Source organism: Ranitomeya imitator, chromosome 6 (genome assembly GCF_032444005.1).
Source record: "Ranitomeya imitator isolate aRanImi1 chromosome 6, aRanImi1.pri, whole genome shotgun sequence".
NCBI lineage: Eukaryota > Metazoa > Chordata > Amphibia > Anura > Dendrobatidae > Ranitomeya > Ranitomeya imitator.
Window position 1 is genome coordinate 381,554,085 of NC_091287.1, and position 23,678 is coordinate 381,577,762.

Sequence of the window (23,678 nt, forward strand, 5' to 3'; positions counted from 1 at the left end):
AGGAGGAGATGACACACATATATATATACTATATACAGGGGAGATGACACACAGGTATATACTATATACAGGAGGAGATGACACACAGGTATATACTATATACAGGAGGAGATGACACAGAGACGCGAGATTTCCAGGCCAGACAGACAGACAGAAAGACAGACAGACAGACCAATCAGCGACGGGCACAGTATCGATGTAGAAATCCCGCGTCTCTGATTGGTCGAGGCCGCACGGCCTCGACCAATCAGCAACGGGCAAAGCGACGATGATGTCATAAAGGACGTAGAAATCCCACGTTTCTGATTCAGCGTCGGGCACAGTATCGACGTATATGTCATAATGGTTGCCATGGCGATGATGTCATAAAGGTTGCCTCGACCAATCAGCGACGGACACAGTCTGCAGCGAATTCTGGAATTATCATTGTCCATATACTACGGGGACATGCATATTCTAGAATACCCGATGCGTTAGAATCGGGCCACAATCTAGTATACTATATACAAGGGAGATGACACACAGGTATATACTATATACAGGGGAGATGACACACAGGTATATAATATATACAGGAGGAGATGACACACAGGTATATACTATATACAGGAGGTGATGACATACAGGTACATACTATAGACAGGGGAGATGACATACAGATATATACTATATATAGGAGGAGATGACACAAAGGTGTATACTATATACAGGGGAGATGACACACAGGTATATACTATATACAGGAGGAGATCACACACAGGTATATACTATATACAGGAGGAGATGACACACAGGTATATACTATATACAGGAGGAGATGACACACAGGTATATAATATATACAGGAGGAGATGACACACATGTATATACTATATACAGGAGGAGATGACCTACAGGTACATACTATATACAGGGAAGATGACATACAGATATATACTATATATAGGAGGAGATGGCACACAGGTGTATACTATATACAGGGGAGATGACACACAGGTATACACTATATACAGGAGGAGATGACACACAGGTATATACTATATACAGGAGGAGATGACACACAGGTATATACTATATACAGGGAGATGACACACAGGTATATACTATATACAGGGGAGATGACACACACAGATATATACTATATACAGGGGAGATGACACACAAGTACATACTATATACAGGAGGAGATGACACACAGATATATACTATATACAGGGGAGATGACACACAGGTATATACTATATACAGGGGAGATGACACACAGGTATATACTATATACAGGAGGAGATGACATACAGGTATATACTATATATTGGAGGAAATGACATACATGTATATACTATATACAGGGGAGATGACACACAGGTATATACTATATACAGGGGAGATGACACACAAGTATATACTATATACAGGGGAGATGACACACAGGTATATACTATATACAGGAGGAGATGACACACAGGTATATACTATATACAGGGGAGATGACACACAGATATATACTATATACAGGGGAGATGACACACAGGTATATACTATAAACAGGAGGAGATGACATACAGGTATATACTATATATTGGAGATGACATACAGGTATATACTATATACAGGAGGAGATGACACACAGGTATATACTATATACAGGAGGAGATCACACACAGGTATATACTATATACAGGGGAGATGACACACAGGTATATACTATATACAGGAGGAGATGACACACAGATATATAATATATACAGGGGAGATGACACACAGGTATATACTATATACAGGGGAGATGACACACAGATATATACTATATACAGGGGAGATGACACACAGGTATATACTATATACAGGAGGAGATGACACACAGATATATAATATATACAGGGGAGATGACACACAGGTATATACTATATACAGGAAGAGATGACATACAGGTATTTACTATATATTGGAGGAGATGACATACAGGTACATACTACATACAGGGGAGATGACATACAGATATATATTCTATATATAGGAGGAGATGACACACATGTGTATACTATATACAGGGGAGATGACACACAGGTATATACTATATACAGGAGGAGATGACACACAGGTATATACTATATACAGGAGGAGATGACACACAGGTATACACTATATACAGGAGATGACCTACAGGTACATACTATATACAGGGGAGATGACACAGGTATATACTATATACAGGGGGGATGACACACAGGTATATATATACAGGAGGAGATGACACACAGGTATATACTATATACAGGGGAGATGACACACAGATATATACAGTGGGGCAAAAAAGTATTTAGTCAGTCAGCAATAGTGCAAGTTCCACCACTTAAAAAGATGAGAGGCGTCTGTAATTTACATCATAGGTAGACCTCAACTATGGGAGACAAACTGAGAAAAAAAAATCCAGAAAATCACATTGTCTGTTTTTTTAACATTTTATTTGCATATTATGGTGGAAAATAAGTATTTGGTCAGAAACAAAATTTCATCTCAATACTTTGTAATATATTCTTTGTTGGCAATGACAGAGGTCAAACGTTTTCTGTAAGTCTTCACAAGGTTGCCACACACTGTTGTTGGTATGTTGGCCCATTCCTCCATGCAGATCTCCTCTAGAGCAGTGATGTTTTTGGCTTTTCGCTTGGCAACACGGACTTTCAACTCCCTCCAAAGGTTTTCTATAGGGTTGAGATCTGGAGACTGGCTAGGCCACTCCAGGACCTTGAAATGCTTCTTACGAAGCCACTCCTTCGTTGCCCTGGCGGTGTGCTTTGGATCATTGTCATGTTGAAAGACCCAGCCACGTTTCATCTTCAATGCCCTTGCTGATGGAAGGAGGTTTGCACTCAAAATCTCACGATACATGGCCCCATTCATTCTTTCATGTACCCGGATCAGTCGTCCTGGCCCCTTTGCAGAGAAACAGCCCCAAAGCATGATGTTTCCACCACCATGCTTTACAGTAGGTATGGTGTTTGATGGATGCAACTCAGTATTCTTTTTCCTCCAAACACAACAAGTTGTGTTTCTACCAAACAGTTCCAGTTTGGTTTCATCAGACCATAGTACATTCCCCCAAAACTCCTCTGGATCATCCAAATGCTCTCTAGCAAACTTCAGACAGGCCCGGACATGTACTGGCTTAAGCAGTGGGACACGTCTGGCACTGCAGGATCTGAGTCCATGGTGGCGTAGTGTGTTACTTATGGTAGGCCTTGTTACATTGGTCCCAGCTCTCTGCAGTTCATTCACTAGGTCCCCCCACATGGTTCTGGGATTTTTGCTCACCGTTCTTGTGATCATTCTGACCCCACGGGGTGGGATTTTGCGTGGAGCCCCAGATCGAGGGAGATTATCAGTGGTCTTGTATGTCTTCCATTTTCTAATTATTGCTCCCACTGTTGATTTCTTCACTGCAAGCTGGTTGGCTATTGCAGATTCAGTCTTCCCTGCCTGGTGCAGGGCTACAATTTTGTTTCTGGTGTCCTTTGACAGCTCTTTGGTCTTCACCATAGTGGAGTTTGGAGTCAGACTGTTTGAGGGTGTGCACAGGTGTCTTTTTGTACTGATAACAAGTTTAAACAGGTGCCATTACTACAGGTAATGAGTGGAGGAAAGAGGAGACTCTTAAAGAAGAAGTTACAGGTCTGTGAGAGCCAGAAATCTTGATTGTTTGTTTCTGACCAAATACTTATTTTCCACCATAATATGCAAAAAAAATGATAAAAAAAACAGACAATGTGATTTTCTGGATTTTTTTTTCTCAGTTTGTCTCCCATAGTTGAGGTCTACCTATAATGTAAATTACAGACGCCTCTCATCTTTTTAAGTGGTGGAACTTGCACTATTGCTGACTGACTAAATACTTTTTTGCCCCACTGTACTATATACAGGGGAGATGACACACAGGTATATACTATATACAGGAGATGACACACAGATATATACTATATACAGGGGAGATGACACACAGGTATATACTATATACAGGGGAGATGACACACAGGTATATACTATATACAGGGGAGATTACACACAGGTATATACTATATACAGGAGGAGATGACCTACAGGTACATACTATATACAGGGAAGATGACATACAGATATATACTATATATAGGAGGAGATGACACACAGGTGTATACTATATACAGGGGAGATGACACACAGGTATACACTATATACAGGAGGAGATGACACACAGGTATATACTATATACAGGAGGAGATGACACACAGGTATATACTATATACAGGAGGAGATGACACACAGGTATATACTATATATAGGAGGAGATGACCTACAGGTACATACTATATACAGGGGAGATGACACACAGGTATATACTATATACAGGGAGATGACACACAGGTATATACTATATACAGGGGAGATGACACACAGATATATACTATATACAGGGGAGATGACACAAGTACATACTATGTACAGGAGGAGATGACACACAGATATATACTATATACAGGGGAGATGACACACAGGTATATACTATATACAGTGGAGATGACACACAGGTATATACTATATACAGGAGGAGATGACATACAGGTATATACTATATATTGGAGGAGATGACATACATGTATATACTATATACAGGAGGAGATGACACACAGGTGTTATGAAAGGTAATTCAGTACCACAATGGACATAGAGGTCAGCGCACATACAGTGACCTGGCAATAACCCAAAAAACAAGAACGAGCTCTGAGATGTGGGAACTCTGTTGACCGCAATCCCTAATCCTCTCCAACTACACTAAAGGCAGCCGTGGATTGCGCTTAACGCTGCCTATGCAACTCGGCACGGCCTGAGAAACTAGCTAGCCTGAAGATAGAAAATAAGCCTACCTTGCCTCAGAGAAATACCCCAAAGGAAAAGGCAGCCCCCACATATAATGACTGTGAGTTAAGATGAAAAGACAAACGTAGAGATGAAATAGATTTAGCAAAGTGAGGCCCAACTTTCTGAACAGAGCGAGGATAGGAAAGGTAACTTTGCGGTCAACACAAAACCCTACAAAAACCACGCAAAGGGGGCAAAAAGACCCTCCGTACCGAACTAACAGCACGGAGGTACACCCTCTGCGTCCCAGAGCTTCCCGCAAGCAGAAAAAAAACAAATTGACAAGCTGGACCAAAAAAAACAGCAAACAAATAGCAAAGAGGAACTTAGCTATGCAGAGCAGCAGGCCACAGGAACGATCCAGGAGGAAACAGATCCAATACTAGAACATTGACTGGAAGCCAGGATCAAAGCACTAGGTGGAGTTAAATAGAGAAGCACCTAACGACTTCACCACATCACCTGAGGAAGGAAACTCAGAAGCCGCAGTACCACTTTCCTCCACCAACGGAAGCTCACAGAGAGAACCAGCCGAAGTACCACTTGTGACCACAGGAGGGAGCTCTGCCACAGAATTCACAACACACAGGTATATACTATATACAGGAGGAGATGACACACAGGTATATACTATATACAGGGGAGATGACACACAGGTATATACTATATACAGGAGGAGATGACACAGGTATATACTATATACAGGGGAGATGACACACAGATATATACTATATACAGGGGAGATGACACACAGGTATATACTATATACAGGAGGAGATGACATACAGGTATATACTATATATTGGAGATGACATACAGGTATATACTATATACAGGAGGAGATGACACACAGGTATATACTATATACAGGAGGAGATCACACACAGGTATATATTATATACAGGGGAGATGACACACAGGTATAAACTATATACAGGGGAGATGACACACAGATATATACTATATACAGGGGAGATGACACACAGGTATAAACTATATACAGGGGAGATGACACACAGATATATACTATATACAGGGGAGATGACACACAGGTATATACTATATACAGGAGGAGATGACCTACAGGTACATACTATATACAGGGAAGATGACATACAGATATATACTATATATAGGAGGAGATGACACACAGGTGTATACTATATACAGGGGAGATGACACACAGGTATATACTATATACAGGAGGAGGTGACACACAGGTATATACTATATACAGGAGGAGATGACACACAGGTATATACTATATACAGGAGGAGATGACACACAGGTATACACTATATACAGGGGAGATGACACACAGGTATATACTATATACAGGAAGAGATGACATACAGGTATTTACTATATATTGGAGGAGATGACATACAGGTACATACTATTTACAGGGGAGATGACATACAGATATATATTCTATATATAGGAGGAGATGACACACAGGTGTATACTATATACAGGGGAGATGACACACAGGTATATACTATATACAGGAGGAGGTGACACACAGGTATATACTATATACAGGAGGAGATGACACACAGGTATATACTATATACAGGAGGAGATGACACACAGGTATACACTATATACAGGAGATGACCTACAGGTACATACTATATACAGGGGAGATGACACAGGTATATACTATATACAGGGGGATGACACACAAGTGTATATATATACAGGAGGAGATGACACACAGGTATATACTATATACAGGGGAGATGACACACAGATATATACTATATACAGGGGAGATGACACACAGGTATATACTATATACAGGAGATGACACACAGATATATACTATATACAGGGGAGATGACACACAGGTATATACTATATACAGGGGAGATGACACACAGGTATATACTATATACAGGGGAGATGACACAGGTATATACTATATACAGGAGGAGATGACATACAGGTATATACTATGTATTGGAGGAGATGACATACAGGTATATACTATATACAGGAGGAGATGACACACAGGTATATATTATATACAGGAGGAGATGACACACAGATATATACTATACACAGGATGAGATGACACACCAGTATACACTATATACAGGAGGAGATGACATACAGGTATATAGTATATAAAAGAGTAGATGACACATAGGTATATACAGGAGGAGATGACATACAGCAGGTATATACTATATACAGGGGAGATGACATACAGGTATATACTATATATATAGGAAGAGATGACATACAGGTATATACTATATACAAAAGAGATGACATACAGGTATATACAGGAGGAGACAACACATAGGTATATACACTATACAGGAGGAGATGACATACAGCAGGTATCTACCATTTACAGGGAAGAGGACATACAGGTATATACTATATACAGGATGAGATGACACATCGGTATATACTATATACAGGAGATGACATACAGGTATATACTATATAAAAGAGTAGATGACACATAGGTATATACAGGAGGAGATGACATACAGCAGGTATATACTATATACAGGGGAGATGACATACAGGTATATACTATATATATAGGAGGAGATGACATACAGGTATATACTATATACAGAAGAGATGACATACAGGTATATACAGGAGGAGATGACACATAGGTATATACAATATACAGGAGGAGATTACATACAGCAGGTATATACTATTTACAGGGGAGATCACACACATATATATACTATATGTAGGAGATGACACATATATATACTATATACAGGGGAGATGACATGCAGGTATATACTATATACAGGAGGAGATGACACACAGATATCTATATATATAATTGTCTAAGGGTTTTTCCATCTGTCTGTCTGTCCTGGAAATCCCGCGTTTCTGAGTGGTCGAGGCCGCTAGGCCTCGACCAATCAGCGACGGGCACAGTATCGACGTAGAAATCCAGCTTCTTTGATTGACAATGATGTCATAAAGGACGTAGACATCCCGCGTCTGATTGGTCGAGGCCGCCAGGCCTCGACCAATCAGCAACGGGCACAGCGACGATGATGTCATAAAGGACGTAGAAATCCCACGTTTCTGATTCAGCGACAGGCACAGTATTGACGTAGATGTCATAATGGTTGCCATGGCGACGATGATGTCATAAAGGATGCCTCGACCAATCAGCGACGGGCACAGTCTGCCGCGAATTCTGGAATCATCATTGTCCATATACTACGGGGACATGCATATTCTAGAATACCCGATGCGTTAGAATCGGGCCACAATCTAGTATACTATATACAGGGGAGATGACACACAGGTATATACTATATACAGGGGAGATGAAACAGTTATATACTATATACAGGAGGAGATGACACACAGGTATATACTATATATAGGAGGTGATGACATACAGGTACATACTATATACAGGGGAGATGACATACAGATATATACTACATATAGGAGGAGATGACACACAGGTGTATACTATATACAGGGGAGATGACACACAGGTATATACTATACAAAGGAGGAGATCACACACAGGTATATACTATATACAGGAGGAGATGACACACAGGTATATACTATATACAGGAGGAGATGACACACAGGTATATACTATATACAGGGGAGATGACACACAGGTATATACTATATACATGGGGGATGACACACAGGTATATACTATATACAGGAGGAGATGACACACACGTACAGTCATGGCCAAAAGTATTGACACCCCTGCAATTCTGTCAGATAATACTCATTTTCTTCATGAAAATGATTGCAAACACAAATTATTTGGTATTATTATCTTCATTAAATTTGTCTTAAATGAAAAAACATGAAAAGAATTGTTCTAAATACACACAGGTATATACTATATACAGGAGGAGATGACATACAGGTATATACTATATAAAAGAGTAGATGACACGTAGGTATATACAGGAGGAGATGACATACAGCAGGTATATACTATATACAGGGGAGATGACATACAGGTATATACTATATATATAGGAGGAGATGACATACAGGTATATACTATATACAAAAGAGATGACGTACAGGTATATACAGGAGGAGATGACACATAGAAATATACAATATACAGGAGGAGATGACATACAGCAGGTATATACTATTTACAGGGAAGAGGACATACAGGTATATTCTATATACAGGAGATGACATACAGGTATATGCTATATATAAGGGAGATGACAAACATGTATATTCTGATGGGAAAATGAGAGGTGTGAGGTGAAAATTTGAGGTGTGAGGTGAAAATGAAAAGGTGTGAGTGTAAAATGAGAGGAGTGAGGGAAAATAGTGGAGTGATCAGAAAATGACAGATGTGAGGTTGAAATGACAAGTGTTAGGGGGAATGAGAGGAGTGAGGGGGAAAATAAGAGGTGTGCGGGAGAAAATGAGATAAGTGAGGTGCTAAATGAGAGGGGTGATGGGAAAATAAGAGAAGTGAGGTGCTATAAATAACCAAAGATATTTACTATGCCCAGGCAACACCGGGCTCTTCAGCTAGTACCTTATATATTATATACATGCTTTTTCATGTTATTTTTCATTGTGCAGCCAAGCCCAGCATCGCTGGCCTTGTAAACTGGGGTGTCTGTTCTCATGAAAGAAAAAAAGAGAAGGGAAAGCGCACCTTGTGCAGATCATACTAGGGGAAACTGTATCTCAAACTGCATAATATAGGAGGTTCTCACCTTCTCACCTGTGCCTGCCATTGTCCAACAGGCTCAACACTGGAGAGAAATCTAGTCAATCCGAATGGCTGCTGCACCACCCGCTGGACTCCATTGGAATCCAGATAAAAATCCAAGCAAGGGAAAGGGGAGGTGGTGGCTTGGTTTAGCGCTGCCACTGGTAATAAGATCGTGTACCACTGGGGTAATTGTGTAAAAACTTTAATCATTGCTATGCGTTTCAGAGCCGGTATGTATACTGGCCTGATGAAGGCACCATACTGGCTCCGAAATGAGTAGCAACGATTTTTATATAATTACCCCAATGGTACATCATCGTATTACTAGTGGCCTCGCTGAACCAAACCACCATCTCCCCTTCCCCTTACTTGGAGTCTGGTCTCAAGGGGTGTAGCAATATGTTATATGTTCATGTGGCCTCTAGGGGTCTCACTACTTTTATGTGTGTTCTATATTCTTTGTTTGGAACTTGTTGGATGTTGTTGTACTCAGAATTCATGTAATGGAGGTTGAGACATGATGTGAATAAAGAGCCTGGAGATACTCACAGAGTGTGATTTATGACAGGATTCATCAAACAGAACATGGTGGCAGCCGGGCACAGAACCTGCAAATTCTTAGAGCTTATATGAGGCTGGAACTGCACAGATCACTGCAACTGTAAGTACAGATTCCCTGACAGTACAGAAAAATGGAGACTGGTCTGAAGCCCCCTCAGAGACTGGATGTCACTTCATGTAATCTGTCCCAGACTTGGAGACATTGGAAGGCAGAGTTTACACTGTATGTGGATCTGACTGTGGGCCCCACTGATGACAAACGGAAAGTAAAGCTGTTTTATTACCTAATTGGGGAAAATGGCAGAGAATTAGCCCACACCTTGCTCCCAGACACAGACAACCTCCTCCTAGCAGACATTGTGCAGGCATTTGATAAACACTGTGACCCGAAGAAGAATGAGACAGTGGAAAGATATAAGTTTTTCACAAGACATCAGGAGGATGGTGAAAATGTGGACAGATATCTGACAGAGCTGAGGAGACTTGCAGAAACATGTGGCTTTGGAGAGATCAGGGACAGTCTAATCAAGGACAGAATGGTGTGTGGCATAAAGGACTGTCATCTCAAAGAAAGATTACTGAGAGAGGAAGGCATGACTTTAGAGAAATGTATGCAAATCTGCAGGGCTGCTGAGCTCACAAAGCACAGCCTGAAGATGATGGCAGGCACCAGTGAGAATGATGATGACAGGGTACATTCAGTATCTATGAAAGGAAAGACAGGACCAGACTACCCTATAAACACTGTCCACTGCAAGTATTGTGGGAAAAGACATGAGAGAGACAAAACCAAGTGTCCAGCATATGGGGAAACCTGCAGGTCATGTGGCAAGAAGAATCATTCCTCTGCTGTCTGCAGGCAAGGAAGAGGCAAACAGTACAGACAGCTCCACACTGTGACACCAGACACTGACAGTGCAGAGGACATTACATGGCTACAAATGCAGTCTACAACAGAGAAAGTCAATGTAGTCGGGCAGTCAGTAGTGAAGGATGCCAAGCAGCTGTATGCAACATTCTTGTTGGATGAGAAGCCCATTAGATTTCAGCTGGATTGTGGAGCAAGCTGCAATGTAATTTCATTTGATCTGCTAAACAAACAGGTTTCTATTGAGCCAACTGACAAGGTACTGGTGATGTACAACAAAAGTGTTCTGAAACCAATGGGGACATGTAAGCTAAAAATACAAAACCCATGTAACAGAAAGAGTTATAGAGTTGAATTTACCATGTTACGGGGTGGTAACCATGTACCATTACTGGGACTAAAAGCAGTTCAGGCAATGGACTTAATAAAAGTACAGTCTCAGAACATTATGTCTGTTGAAGTTGCCCAGGATATACAAAATCCAAAACTAAATGGAGAGCACAACTTGGACATGCAGAAAATAAAAGCAGAGTATGCTGATGTATTTGAAGGTGATGGATGCTTTGAAGGTAAATATAGGCTAGAAATTGACAACACAGTGCAGCCCACCAGATTACCTACAAGAAGAGTGCCTGTAGCTTTAATGAAACCGCTGAAAGTAGAACTGCAAGATCTACAGAGAAGAGGCATGATAGCACCAATCCATAAGAGCACAGATTGGATCAGCAGTTTGGTCATAGTGCAGAAACCATCGGGCAAGTTAAGAATATGTATTGATCCTAAGCCACTCAACAAGGCGCTGAAACGAAATCATTACCCAATGCCAACATTAGATGATGTTCTACCAGATTTATCAAAGGCTAAGATATTTTCTGTATGTGATGTAAAAAATGGATTCTGGCATGTGGCCCTGACTGAAGATTCAAGTTTATTGACAACATTTTCTTCACCATTTGGACGCTTTAAATGGCTGAAAATGCCCATGGGACTAAAACCTGCTCCAGAGATATTCCAGCAGAAATTGATGCAGGCTTTGGAAGGACTTACTGGAGTGAAGACAATAGCGGATGATATCCTAGTAGTGGGAGAAGGTGAAAATATGGAATCTGCAATCAAGGATCACGATCAGAAGATGATACAATTTTTGGACAGATGCAGAGAAAAAAACATAAAGCTGAATTTGGACAAATTCAAATTGAAAATGACAGAAGTGGCCTATATTGGTCATCGACTGACTTCAACTGGGGTCAAAGTGGATCCTGAAAAGGTGAGAGCAATACAAGATTTGCCTACCCCTACTGATGTTTCTGGAGTACAACGATTTTTGGGCATGGTGAATTATCTCTCAAAATTTTGCAGACATCTGTCAGACATGTGTGAGCCACTGAGACAGCTAACCCACAAAGATGTGCGCTGGGAATGGACAGAAAGCCAGGAGACTGCTTTCCGAGCAGTAAAGAATGCCATTGCAGATACAGCAACCCTAAGGTATTTCGATCCAGATCGAGAAGTGGTGGTACAATGTGATGCTTCGGAAAAAGGCCTTGGAGCCACATTAATGCAGAACAAACAGCCAATTACATTTGCAAGCAGAGCCCTTACAACAACAGAGCAGGGATATGCGCAGATTGAGAAGGAACTACTGGCTGTGGTATTTGGGATGGAGAAGTTTCACCAGTACACCTATGGTCGACGGGTAACAGTGCAGTCGGATCACAAACCATTGGAGAGCATTACAAAGAAACCATTACTAAATGCCCCAAAGAGACTACAGCGCATGCTGTTGCGACTTCAGAAATATGATGTTGACATCGGGTACTGTCCAGGAAGAGACTTACTGATTGCAGATACGCTAAGCAGAGCTTACCTTCCTATCACAAATGCTGAGGAGGAAGACATTGAAACCATCAATATGTGTAACTACCTTGCAGTGTCAAAAGAAAAGGTCAAGCAAATCCAGACTTTTACAGAGAAGGATAAAAGTCTCCAGAGTTTAAAGACTGTCATATTGCAGGGCTGGCCAAAATACAAGCAGCATGCTCCGAGGGAAGTCTCACCATTCTTCCACATAAGAGATGAATTGTCAGTGCAGCAAGGAATCATCTTTAAAGGAGACAGGGCTGTTATACCTGAAGTTCTCAGAAGAGGCATATTGAAGACACTGCAGTCTTCTCACTTAGGCATGGAAGGATGCCTACGTCGTGCACGAGAATCAGTTTATTGGCCAGGAATGAATGACCACATAAAAAATTACATATCACAATGTGAAATATGTGCATCCTGCAATGATAAGCAACCAAAGGAGACATTGCAACCTCATGAAATTCCACATAGGCCTTGGTCAAAAATAGGAACAGACTTGTTCACATGGAATGACAAACAATACCTGATTACAGTGGACTATTTCTCTAACTCAGGGGTGGGCAATTAATTTTGCCATGGGGCCGCATGAGAAATTTGGATGGTTTAGAGGGCCGGACTAATATAATATGGGGGCACAAGTAACAAATCAGGACAGTATGGGGCCCATACTGTCCTGATTTGTCACTTGTGCCCCCATAGTGACAAATCAGGACAGTATGGGGGCACAAGTGACAAATCAGGACAGTATGGGGGCACAAGTGACAAATCAGGACAGTATGGGGCCCATACTGTCCTGATTTGTCACATGTGCCCCATCATACTGTCCTTACTCCTGATAATTGTGCCCCACAGCCCCATACTGTCCTGTTTGTGCTGCCCCCATCCGCATTCCCCCCAGGGCTGGCCGCTGCTCCCTCCTCCTCCTATCATGCATGCAGGCAGACAGACAGGTGCCAGGCAGCTCCATCACCCGATCCCCGCAGCATGAAGCACTTACCACCGACCACCGGAGACCTCAGTACAGCCGCAGTGCCACACAGAACACCGGCGGAACGGAGCAGCGCAGCAGCCTGTGTCACGCTGAGTGACGTCACCCGCTGCTGGCGCTTCCCTGATGCGGAAGTGCCAGCGGCGGTCAGCGCCTCTCAGCAGACAGGGGGATTGAATGCAGGGTGCAGGGGCGCAGAGGCGCAGGCGCTGGAGTGGCTGAAGGGAAGGGGAACCAGCGACGCGCAGCAGCTGCACTGTCTCTGGCAGCTGGCCGAGCGGTGCCGGGAGCGGCGGGCCGTTCACAATCGTCAGGCGGGCCGGATGCGGCCCGCGGGCCGCATCTTGCCCAGGTCTGCTCTAACTTCTGGGAGGTTGATTTGGTGCAGGACACAAGGGCGAGAACAGTGATTAAAAAACTCAAGGCCCATTTTGCCAGGTATGGCATTCCAGATATCGTTTTCTCTGACAATGCGGCACAGTTTACATCGGAAGAATTCAAAACTTTCAGTAAGAAATGGGAATTTGAACACCAGACGTCTTCTCCAAGATATCCTCAGAGTAATGGGAAAGCAGAGTCAGCAGTAAAAACGGCCAAAAGACTCATGCAGAAAGCAAACCAGGCGGGTGCTGATGTATATCTGTCTATACTGGATCATAGAAACACACCCACCCAAGGCCTAGACAGTAGTCCGGCACAGAGGCTCATGAGTAGGCGTACAAAGACACTCGTACCAACTGCGTGTCATCTGTTAGAGCCAAAGCTGCTGGGAAACATCGAAGCTAAATTACAGAAGAATCAAGCTAGGCAAGCTTTCTATTACAATAAATCTGCAAAGGATCTGCCTGAGCTCCAGAGAAATGACAACATTCGGCTGCAGCCAAGCACCACATTTGACAAACACTGGCAAAAGGCAAAGGTTGTCCAGAAACTGGGACCTCGGTCTTACGAAATTCTAACAGACGACGGAAGAAGACTAAGGAGGAATCGAAGATATTTGAGGAAAACGCAAGAAAGAGATGATTCATGGCCTTTTGAACAGTATCCAGACACCCAAGACAACGAGGCAGCAAGTACAAGTCAGGCACCAACAGTGACAGCTGACCATCAGGTTGAGGACTCTGGCCAGAGACAGACAATATCAGAAGAACTACCAGATGTACCAGATGTAGAAAGTGACACATCTTATATTACCAGAGCTGGCAGAATTAGCAAAAAGCCGGCGCACCTCAAAGATTATATCTAACTGGACGTACTAGGTTAATTTCTAACTTTGTCATAGTATACATTAGTTTAGTATCTTTTATTGTTCCTCTAGTTAAAAGAGAAAGGATGTAGCAATATGTTATATGTTCATGTGGCCTCTAGGGGTCTCACTACTTTTATGTGTGTTCTATATTCTTTGTTTGGAACTTGTTGGATGTTGTTGTACTCAGAATTCATGTAATGGAGGTTGAGACATGATGTGAATAAAGAGCCTGGAGATACTCACAGAGTGTGATTTATGACAGGATTCATCAAACAGAACAAGGGGTGCGCTAATATTGTGTCCAGCAGCCCACCTAATCTTTTATAGTATGAATTTTTTTGTGTTTCTTTTTGTGGCTTTGCTGTTCTGTATATGGGGGCTGTGTGCAGGTTCATACCGTATATGGGGGGCTTTGTGTGGGGGCTCATATTGTATATAGGGGGCTATGTGGGAGCATATTGCCTGGACCTGTAAGCAGTTATCCTCACTGCAGTACAGATTATGGTCTCCATTTCTTGTCCTATTTGAAAGAATTCTTGTATGAACCCCTGAATGACCAAAAGAGGGGGAAACGCGTCAGAAGAAGATGCCAGTAAGCTAAGTACACAACTGTTCAGGCCATATAGGCCTATAGATATATAGGTAGTCCATGCCCATAGAAATGTGTCTATGTGGGTATATGAGATTTAAAACTAACAAAATACTTTTATTTTTTAAGGTATTAAGTTGATCGCTTTGGTTGTTGATTGAGTGGGAAATATTGTATGTGGGGCTCATACTGTACATAGGGGGATGGCAGCATAATTATGCTCTATTACGCCATACAATTAATATAAAAAATTATTATAATTAATGCTAATTATAATATTGAGCAGAATTAATTTCAGCCTCCACAAGTCAGTCTCTGATATGGCCCCTTGGGAAAATTACTCTCCCTCCCCTGCTCTATTTTGTATATATTTGTTATGTACAGTATAGTGCTCTACATAAAGGAAAAATTTGTGCTGTACGCCGCTGTCTGTGTTATCGTCCATCTACAAATGTGCACCAGAGCACCTGTGTGTTACTCACATGACCTGTCACTGGATTCCCTTTGATGGATCATGTGATACACTGCTGTTCAAAAGTTTAGGGTCACCCAGACAATTTTGTGTTTTCCATGAAAACTCATACTTTTATTAATCAAATGAGTTGAATTGAAAATCAAGTCCAGACATTGACAAGGTTCGAAAAATATATTTTTATTTGAAATAATAATTTTCTCCTTCAAACTTTGCTTTCGTCAAAGAATGTTCCCTTTGCAGCAATTACAGCATTGCAGACCTTTGGTGTTGTGTGGGCAATCCAGTAACACAGTGTGCAGCAATCAGAGCACATACAGTGATCTGACAATAACCCAAAAACAATAGAACGAGCTCTGAGACGTGGAATCTTTGTAGACCGCAATACCTGAACCTATCCTCAACACAACTAAAGGCAGCTGTGGATTGCGCCTGTCACTACCTATGCAACTCGGCACAGCCTGAGGAGCTGACTAGCCTGAAGACAGAAATACAAGCCTGACTTGCCTCAGAGAAATACCCCAAAGGAAAAGGCAGCCCCCCACATATAATGACTGTTAGCAAGATGAAAAGACAAAACGTAGGGATGAAATAGATTCAGCAAAGTGAGGCCCGATATTCTAGATAGAGCGAGGATAGCAAAGAGAACTATGCAGTCTACAAAAAACCCTAAAGCAAAAACCACGCAAAGGGGGCAAAAAGACCCACCGTGCCGAACTAACGGCACGGCGGTACACCCTTTGCGTCTCAGAGCTTCCAGCAAAAACAAACAGACAAGCTGGACAGAAAAAACAGCAACAAAAGCAAAGAAGCACTTATCTAAGCAGAGCAGCAGGCAACAGGAAAGATCCAGGAGCTCAGATCCAACACTGGAACATTGACAAGGAGCAAGGAAGACAAAATCAGGTGGAGTTAAATAACAAGGCAGCCAACGAGCTCACCAGAACACCTGAGGGAGGAAGCCCAGAGGCTGCAGTACCACTTGTGACCACAGGAGTGAATTCAGCCACAGAATTCACAACAGTACCCCCCCCTTGAGGAGGGGTCACCGAACACTCACTAGAGCCCCCAGGCCGACCAGGATGAGCCACATGAAAGGCACAAACAAGATCTGGAGCATGGACATCAGAGGCAAAAACCCAGGAATTATCCTCCTGAGCATAACCCTTCCATTTAACCAGATACTGGAGTTTCCGTCTAGAGACACGAGAATCCAAAATTTTCTCCACAATATACTCAAATTCCCCTTCCACCAAAACCGGGGCAGGAGGCTCAACAGATGGAACCATAGGTGCCACGTATCTCCGCAACAACGACCTATGGAATACATTATGTATGGAAAAGGAGTCCGGGAGGGTCAGACGAAAGGACACAGGATTGAGAATCTCAGAAATCCTATACGGACCAATAAAACGAGGTTTAAATTTAGGAGAGGAAACCATAGGAATATGACGAGAAGATAACCAAACCAGATCCCCAACACGAAGTCGGGGACCCACACGGCGTCTGCGATTAGCGAAAAGTTGAGCCTTCTCCTGGGACAAGGTCAAATTGTCCACTACCTGAGTCCAGATCTGCTGCAACCTGTCCACCACAGAATCCACACCAGGACAGTCCGAAGACTCAACCTGTCCTGAAGAGAAACGAGGATGGAACCCAGAATTGCAGAAAAATGGAGAGACCAAAGTAGCCGAGCTGGCCCGATTATTAAGGGCGAACTCAGCCAACGGCAAAAAGGACACTCAATCATCCTGGTCTGCAGAAACAAAACATCTCAGATATGTTTCCAAGGTCTGATTGGTTCGTTCGGTCTGGCCATTAGTCTGAGGATGGAAAGCCGAGGAAAAAGATAGGTCAATGCCCATCCTACCACAAAAGGCTCGCCAGAACCTCGAAACAAACTGGGAACCTCTGTCAGAAACAATATTCTCAGGAATGCCATGCAAACGAACCACATGCTGGAAGAACAAAGGCACCAAATCAGAGGAGGAAGGCAATTTAACCAAGGGCACCAGATGGACCATTTTAGAAAAGCGATCACAGACCACCCAAATGACTGACATCTTTTGAGAAACGGGAAGGTCAGAAATGAAATCCATCGAAATATGTGTCCAAGGCCTCTTCGGGACCGGCAAGAGCAAAAGCAACCCACTGGCACGTGAACAGCAGGGCTTAGCCCTAGCACAAATCCCACAGGACTGCACAAAAGTACGTACATCCCGTGACAGAGATGGCCACCAGAAGGATCTAGCCACTAACTCTCTGGTACCAAAGATTCCTGGATGACCAGCCAACACCGAACAATGAAGTTCAGAGATAACTTTACTAGTCCACCTATCAGGGACGAACAGTTTCTCGGCCGGACAACGATCAGGTTTATTAGCCTGAAATTTTTGCAACACTCGCCGCAAATCGGGGGAGATGGCAGACACTATGACTCCTTCCGGCTCAGATAAACCCGGAGAGTCGGGCACAAAACTCCTAGACAGAGCATCCGCCTTCACATTTTTAGAGCCCGGAAGGTACGAAATCACAAAATCGAAGCGAACAAAAAATAACGACCAACGGGCCTGTCTAGGATTCAAGCGCTTGGCAGACTCGAGATAAGTAAGGTTCTTATGATCAGTCAATACCACCACGCGATGCTTATTTCCCTCAAGCCAATGACGCCATTCCTCGAATGCCCACTTCATGGCCAGCAACTCTCGGTTGCCCACATCATAATTACGCTCAGCAGCAGAAAACTTCCTGGAAAAGAAAGCACATGGTTTCAACACTGAGCAACCAGAACCTCTCTGTGACAAAACCGCCCCTGCTCCAATCTCAGAAGCATCAACCTCGACCTGGAACGGAAGAGAAACATCTGGTTGACACAACACAGGGGCAGAACAAAAACGACGCTTCAACTCCTGAAAAGCTTCCACGGCAGCAGAAGACCAATTAACCAAATCAGCACCCTTCTTGGTCAAATCGGTCAATGGTTTGGCAATGCTAGAAAAATTACAGATGAAGCGACGATAAAAATTAGCAAAGCCCAGGAACTTTTGCAGACTTTTCAGAGATGTCGGCTGAGTCCAATCCTGGATGGCTTGGACCTTAACCGGATCCATCTCGACAGAAGGGGAAAAGATGAACCCCAAAAATGAAACTTTCTGCATACCGAAGAGACACTTTGATCCCTTCACGAACAAAGAATTAGCACGCAGTACCTGGAAAACCATTCTGACCTGCTTCACATGAGACTCCCAATCATCAGAGAAGATCAAAATGTCATCCAAGTAAACAATCAGGAATTTATCCAGATACTCACGGAAGATGTCATGCATAAAAGACTGAAAAACAGATGGAGCATTGGCAAGTCCGAACGGCATCACTAGATACTCAAAATGACCCTCGGGCGTATTAAATGCCGTTTTCCACTCATCTCCTTGCCTGATTCTCACCAGATTATACGCACCACGAAGATCTATCTTAGTGAACCAACTAGCCCCCTTAATCCGAGCAAACAAGTCAGACAACAATGGCAAGGGATACTGAAACTTAACAGTGATCTTATTAAGAAGGCGGTAATCAATACACGGTCTCAGCGAACCATCCTTCTTGGCTACAAAAAAGAACCCTGCTCCCAGTGGTGATGACGATGGGCGAATATGTCCCTTCTCCAGGGATTCCTTCACATAACTGCGCATAGCGGTGTGTTCAGGCACGGATAAATTAAATAAACGACCTTTAGGGAATTTACTACCAGGAATCAAATTGATAGCACAATCACAATCCCTATGCGGAGGTAGGGCATCGGACTTGGGCTCTTCAAATACATCCTGAAAATCAGACAAGAACTCTGGGACCTCAGAAGGAGTGGATGACGAAATAGACAAAAATGGAACATCACCATGTACCCCCTGACAACCCCAGCTGGATACCGACATAGAGTTCCAATCCAATACTGGATTATGGGTTTGCAGCCATGGCAACCCCAACACGACCACATCATGCAGATTATGTAGCACCAGAAAGCGAATAACTTCCTGATGTGCAGGAGCCATGCACATGGTCAGCTGGGCCCAGTACTGAGGTTTATTCTTGGCCAAAGGTGTAGCATCAATTCCTCTCAACGGAATAGGACACCGCAAAAACTCCAAGAAAAAGCCACAACGTTTAGCATAATCCAAATCCATCAGATTCAGGGCAGCGCCTGAATCCACAAACGCCATGACCGAATACGATGACAAAGAGCATATCAAGGTAATGGACAGAAGGAATTTGGACTGTACAGTACCAATGACGGCAGACCTATCGAACCGCTTAGTGCGCTTAGGACAATCAGAAATAGCATGAGTGGAATCACCACAGTAGAAACACAGCCCATTCAGACGTCTGTGTTCTTGCCATTCAACTCTGGTCATAGTCCTATCGCACTGCATAGGCTCAGGTTTAATCTCAGACAATACCGCCAGATGGTGCACAGATTTACGCTCGCGCAAGCGACGACCGATCTGAATGGCCAAAGACATAGACTCATTCCAACCAGCAGTCATAGGAAAACCCACCATGACATCCTTAAGAGCCTCAGAGAGACCCTTTCTGAACAAAGCTGCCAGCGCAGATTCATTCCACAGAGTGAGTACAGACCACTTCCTAAATTTCTGACAATATACTTCTATATCATCCTGACCCTGGCACAAAGCCAGCAAATTTTTCTCAGCCTGATCCACTGAATTAGGCTCATCGTACAGCAATCCGAGCGCCAGGAAAAACGCATCGACACCACTCAATGCAGGGTCTCCTGGCGCAAGAGAAAATGCCCAGTCCTGAGGGTCGCCGCGCAAAAAAGAAATAATAGTCAAAACCTGTTGAACTGAATTACCAGAAGAATGAGGTTTCAAGGCCAGAAATAACTTACAATTATTTTTGAAACTCAGAAACTTATTTCTATCACCAAAAAACAAATCAGGAATAGGAATTCTTGGTTCTAGCATAGATTTCTGATCAATTGTATCTTGAATCTTTTGTACATTTATAACGAGATTATCCATTGAAGAGCACAGAGCCTGAATATCCATGTCCACAGCTGTGTCCTGAAGCACCCTAATGTCTAGGGGAAAAAAAAGACTGAACACAGAGCTGAGAAAAAAAAATGATGTCAGAACTTCTTTTTTCCCTCTATTGAGAATCATTAGATTGGCTCCTTGTACTGTTGTGTGGGCAATCCAGTAACACAGTGTGCAGCAATCAGAGCACATACAGTGATCTGACAAAAATCCAAAAACAATAGAACGAGCTCTGAGACGTGGAATCTTTGTAGACCGCAATACCTGAACCTATCCTCAACACAACTAAAGGCAGCTGTGGATTGCGCCTGTCACTACCTATGCAACTCGGCACAGCCTGAGGAGCTGACTAGCCTGAAGACAGAAATACAAGCCTGACTTGCCTCAGAGAAATACCCCAAAGGAAAAGGCAGCCCCCCACATATAATGACTGTTAGCAAGATGAAAAGACAAAACGTAGGGATGAAATAGATTCAGCAAAGTGAGGCCCGATATTCTAGATAGAGCGAGGATAGCAAAGAGAACTATGCAGTCTACAAAAAACCCTAAAGCAAAAACCACGCAAAGGGGGCAAAAAGACCCACCGTGCCGAACTAACGGCACGGCGGTACACCCTTTGCGTCTCAGAGCTTCCAGCAAAAACAAACAGACAAGCTGGACAGAAAAAACAGCAACAAAAGCAAAGAAGCACTTATCTAAGCAGAGCAGCAGGCCACAGGAAAGATCCAGGAGCTCAGATCCAACACTGGAACATTGACAAGGAGCAAGGAAGACAGAATCAGGTGGAGTTAAATAACAAGGCAGCCAACGAGCTCACCAGAACACCTGAGGGAGGAAGCCCAGAGGCTGCAGTACCACTTGTGACCACAGGAGTGAATTCAGCCACAGAATTCACAACACTTTGGCATTCTAGCAGTTATTTGCTGAGGTAATCTGGAGAAATGTCACCCCATGCTTCCAGAAGCCCCTCCCATAAGTTGGTTTGGCTTGATGGGCACTTTTTGTGTACCATACGGTCAAGCTGCTCCCACAAAAGCTCCATGTGGTTGAGATCTGGTGACTTCGCTGGCCACTCCATTACAGATAGAATACCAGCTGCCTGCTTCTTCCCTAAATAGTTCTTGCATAATTTGGAGGTGTGCTTTTGGTCATTGTCCTGTTGTAGGATGAAATTGGCTCCAATCAAGCGCTGTCCACAGGGTACGGCATGGCGTTACAAAATGGAGTGATAGCCTTCCTTATTCAAAATCCCTTTTACCTTGTACAATCTCCCACTTTACCAGCACCAAAGCAACCCCAGACCATCACATTACCTCCACCATGCTTGAAAGATGGCGTCAGGCACTCTTCCAGCATCCTTTCAGTTGTTCTGTGTCTCACAAATGTTCTTCCGTGTGATCCAAACACCTCAAACTTGGATTTGTCTGTCCATAACACTTTTTTCCAATCTTCCTCTGTCCAATGTCTGTGTTCTTTTGCCCATATTTATCTTTTCCTTTTATTAGCCAGTCTCAGATATGGCTTTTTCTTTGCCACTCTGCCCTGAAGGCCAGCATCCCGGAGTCGCCTCTTTACTCTAGATGTTGATACTGCCGTTTTGCGTGTACTATTTAATGAAGCTGCCAGTTGAGGACCTGTGAGGTGTCGATTTCTCAAACTACAGGCTCTAATGTACTTGTCTTGTTGCTCAGTTGTGCAGCGGGGCCACCCACTTCTCTTTCTACTCTGCTTAGAGCCTGTTTATGCTCTCCTCTGAAGGGAGTAGTACACACCGTTGTAGGAAATCTTCAGTTTCTTGGCAATTTTTCGCATGGAATAGCCTTAATTTCTAAGAACAAGAATAGACTGTCGAGTTTCACATGAAAGTTCTTTTTTTTCTGGCCATTTTGAGAGTTTAATGGAACCAACAAATGTAATGCTCCAGATTCTCAACTAGCTCAAAGGAAGATCAGGTTTATAGGTTCTCTAATCAGCCAAACTGTTTTCAGCTGTGCTAACATACTTGCACAAGGGTTTTCAAGGGTATTGTAACCATCCATTAGCCTTCTTACATAGTTAGTAAACACAAAGTACCATAATAACACTGGAGTGATGGTTGTTGGAAATGGGCCTTTATACACCTATGAAGATATTGCATTACAAACCAGACGTTTGCAGCTAGAATAGTCATTTACCACATTAACAATGTATAGAGTATATTTCTGAATCATTTAATGTTAGCTTCATTTGAAAAAACTGTGCTTTTCCTTAAAAAATAAGGAAATTTCTAAGTGACCCTAAACTTTTGAACGGTAGACGGGGGCCCGACGCCTTCTAAACTGCATGGGGCCCTGGCTACTCTTAATCTGCCCCTGATCTTGCTTTTTGGTTGGTCCTGTGCACCACATAGGACAAGATTTTGTCGACATGTGAAGGGGGCTG